This window comes from Talpa occidentalis, unplaced genomic scaffold (genome assembly GCF_014898055.3).
Source record: "Talpa occidentalis isolate TD23 unplaced genomic scaffold, MPIMG_talOcc4v2.1 talOcc4.15, whole genome shotgun sequence".
In the NCBI taxonomy this organism is placed as follows: Eukaryota; Metazoa; Chordata; class Mammalia; order Eulipotyphla; family Talpidae; genus Talpa; species Talpa occidentalis.
Window position 1 is genome coordinate 62,932,317 of NW_023601543.1, and position 3,860 is coordinate 62,936,176.

The window sequence follows — 3,860 nt, forward strand, 5'->3', positions numbered from 1 at the left end:
TGCCACCAGGGAGGCCACCAGGGAGGCCCAAGTGTGAGCTCCTCACAGTCTTTTCAGACATCTGAACAGAATTCGTCTCTCCTTCTCACTAGCGCACTCAGCGAGCTGTGTAGACCTGAGCAGCCTCTGTATGACCAAAGCTGGGTGTGGGGGGGCTTCTGAGTTGGAAAGCAAGCGTGTGCAGGTGGGTTACAACCCTCTTAGAAAGCTGGAGAGACAAATACAGACTCAAAAACACCACAAAGGAATCACCTTCCACAGTGGGTGTCGCTGAATGGAGAGAGAACAGTAATATTTTTTCATGTTGGTCCTTTGCTTTTAACCCCAGGAGCAGAAAGTCAAATTACACCTGTTACTGTGGGGAAAATTGCAGGGGTGGGGGGTACACGACTCCCCCCCACACTTCCTTTGGTTCCTTTGGCCGGGCCAACATTAAATTGACAAGAGTGAGAGTGGCAAGAAAAAAGACCATTCAGGGTCTCCCTGGCGGTGCAGGGGTTAAGCACAGCACTGTGAAGCTATCCTCAGCCTCTGCAGCACGAGTTCAATCCCCGGTCCCTACCCACATGGTGCAGCAGCCCTCTCCTGTCTCCCGGCTGCTCCCCTCAGCAGTGTATTTCAGTCAGTCTGCCTGTTCTGTTCTCTGTCTCTGGTGAATCCTCTCACCCCCGCACCTCTGGCCTGTACCCCAGATCTTGTATGCATAAATAAATAAATCTTAAAAAAAAGACAATTCAATTTTGTGCACACAGGGCCCATAAAATATGGAAGCCAGCGAATGTCCAAAAACAGTTTATAAAGCTTTTAGGGCCTCCCTGGTGGCGCAGCGGTTGAGCACTGGGTTGTGAAGCTGCCCGCGGCCTCTGCAGCGCCGGTTCGATCCCCGGCTGCTCCCCGGCCACCGGAGGAGGGTCCCACATGGCGTGCAGACTTCTCCTGCCGCCCGCTGCTCCCCTCAGCAGTGTACTTCGGTCCTTCTGCCTGCTCTGCTCCCCGCTCTGGCTCTGGTGAATTCTCTCACCCTCCCGCGATTCTGACTGTACCCAGTGCATGTATAAACAAACAAACAAACAAATAAATAAATAAATAAAACATGCCTCTATTTAAAAAAAAAACAGTTTATAAAGCTTTTAGACAAAGAAGGAATCAATCTGTGAAGAACAGACAGGACAAAGAAATTCTTGGAAGTTTCAGACAACTGAGTGAGCTTTTTTTTTTTAACCCGGCTTTCCCTTCCCGTTGTAACCATCAGCATGTATCCAACTCAGTGTAAGAAGAGACTGCAAGAAGAGAAGACAGGGGCCTCCCTGGTGGCGCAAGGGTTAAGCACCACACTATGAAGCAATCCGCAGCCTCTGCAGCATGATTTTGATCCCAGCCGGCCAGGGAGCAACCCACATGGCACAGCAGACCTCTCCTGTCTTGCCCGCTGCTCCCCTCAGCAGTGTATTTCAGTCAGTCTGCCTGTTCTGCTCCCCACTCTGTCTCTGGTGAATCCTCTCACCACTCCCCCAGCATCTCTGACCTATACCCCAGCTCTTGTATGCATAAATAAATAAATCTTTAAAAAAATAAAAAAGAAGAGAAGACACTGCTCCCATTTCCTGATTTCAGGAGGTACAGAGGGGAGGAGGGTCAGAAAAAACTGCTTTTAGCAGAAGGGAAGTTCAGGCTATCACTCATTCATTCAATGACTCTTTAATTCAAAATAATCAACATGCTGCTTTGGCACATCAGGAGGTGGCCTGATCTGGCCCCCACGGTGGCATATTAACAACACTGATCCATGTATGGCCTGTTGTGCATGTGTGTGTGAGTGTGTGTGTGTGTGAGAGAGAGAGAGAGAGAGAGAGAGAGAGAGATCTCAGTTCCCTACTCTCACTTCCCTCCCCCATAGATGATCATTTCAATGTACATCTTTTCCTTCATAGATGCTCTTGCAAAATGGATATTGCTGTTTTTCATGAATGTATTTTTAGTTTCAGTGTCAATTTCATAGCCATGTAGCATGCACACATCGTTCTTGCACAGCTGGATCCATTTTCATGCAGCAAAAACACCTGTGCAACCAGCGCGCAACCTCTGAGAGATCGTGACCAGTGTTCCAGATGCGGCTCGTGCCCCATTGCCATCACCACCTCTTCCAGGGTGATTGGAGAAGTCGCTCCCAGATTTCTCACAGCTTCCTCGTTCTGAAATTCATATAAAGGCACCTGTACACACCTATTTTTGTATCAGTATATTTTAAATTAACATTCATGGTACTGAGTTAGGTAGTTCGTCTTGTCTCTTTTTTCTCAATACTTTTTTCAGATCCATTCCTGTTACTACACAGACATAGAATCCGTGGCTTCGGCTGCTGCATGGTATTCCACCACGCTACACCCATCCACAGCCCCCTCGAGATGCCCAGATTGCCTGGGCACCCCAGCGACCAGCAAGTGCCCTGCCACGAGCAGCTTGCACACATCCCATGGGCCACGTGAGCAGTTCTGCATCACGCGTGTCGTACAGAAGGTTAACCTGATCCCCGACCGCCTGTTGTTAGAAAGGCCCGCTGAGGACCTAGATTTCAGGAAAGTTCCCACCCGTCCCCATCCCCACCTGACAAGGGTGAGTTGCTGTGCCTAGACTCTGCAAACTAGGCGGGGGAGGGGGGGTTCCTTTGTTTTTGTTTCCAACAAAGACAAGCGAGTCCCAAATAGCTCTGTGAGGTCTCAGACTGGGTACTTCCTCAGAAAGCAGCCACCACCTCCACCTCATCTCCGCCTTCACACCAGTCTAGTCTTTTTTTTTTATATAAGATTTATTTATGCGTACAAGAACTGGGGTACAGGTCAGAAGTGTGGGGGGTGAGAGAATTCACCAGAGACAGAGTGGGGAGCAGAACAGGCAGACTGACTGAAATACACTGCTGAGGGGAGCAGCGGGCGAGACAGGAGAGGTCCGCTGCACCATGTGGGTAGCTCCCTGGTTGGGGATCGAACTCGTGCTGCAGTGGTTGCTGATAGCTTCATAGGTGGTATCTTAACCCCTTGTGCCACCAGGGAAGCCCCATACCAGTCTAGTCTTTAGGTGTAAGCGGGAGGGCAGATCCCTACTCCTATGCATCCCTCAAAGTAGGGGGTCACCTCAGGGGAAAACTTTGCCCCCTTGAAAATTTATCTCACATTAACTGTGAGGATTCAGTCATCACTCCAAATCGCTATTTTCCTTACTCATAATTTTTGGGTATTAAACAATGTGGTTTATGCTAAACATCTACTTTCCTTCTAGGAATTGGAATTTCGGTAATTGATGTGACCAGCTCCCAGTGAAAACCCCGGGGCACTGAGTCTCTAAGGAGCGCCCCTGGTAAACAGCACTTTACCTGCGTTGTCAGAACTCCACGGGGGCTGGGGGCAGCCGGCACGTCCTGTGTGACCCCACGGGGAGGGGAAGCGTGGGCCTGGTGCTTCCTGGAGTTCCCCCGATGTCCCTCTTCCCTGTGTGGTTGTGTTTTGTTTCCTGTTGCTGTGATAAATTTTAGCCACAAGTACAACCTTGTGCAGAGTTCCATGAGCCCCCTCAGTAAACTATCGAACTTGGGGGTGGTCTTGGGTTCCCCCGACACACACGCCCAGAAGGGGACTCATAGAGAATGCAGACGGTAGTTCGCGAGTCCTGTTCTGCCACCTCCTGCCTTTCCTCCTCTGTCTCCAGCCTTTGCCCCCTGACCTTTGCTCTTTGCTCTCTCTTCATACCTCAACTTGGTAAATTGTAGGTCATTTGCTTGTGTTGCCAAAAAATGGGCTCGTTACCCAATGTGCACAGAGGCTGATACTATGACATCAGGTTTTCAGAAAAGAAAGAAGGTTTAT

The 3,860-nt window shown here is 49.7% G+C and overlaps 1 non-coding gene across 1 annotated transcript; it reads right to left on the reverse strand.

The window, feature by feature from the left end:
- Positions 1 to 3,086: 3,086 nt before the first annotated feature.
- LOC119246870 (U12 minor spliceosomal RNA) lies at positions 3,087 to 3,235 on the reverse strand. Its single transcript, XR_005125612.1, has one exon. It is a non-coding gene; the product is annotated as a U12 minor spliceosomal RNA (small nuclear RNA).
- Between the last annotated feature and the right edge of the window lie 625 nt (positions 3,236 to 3,860).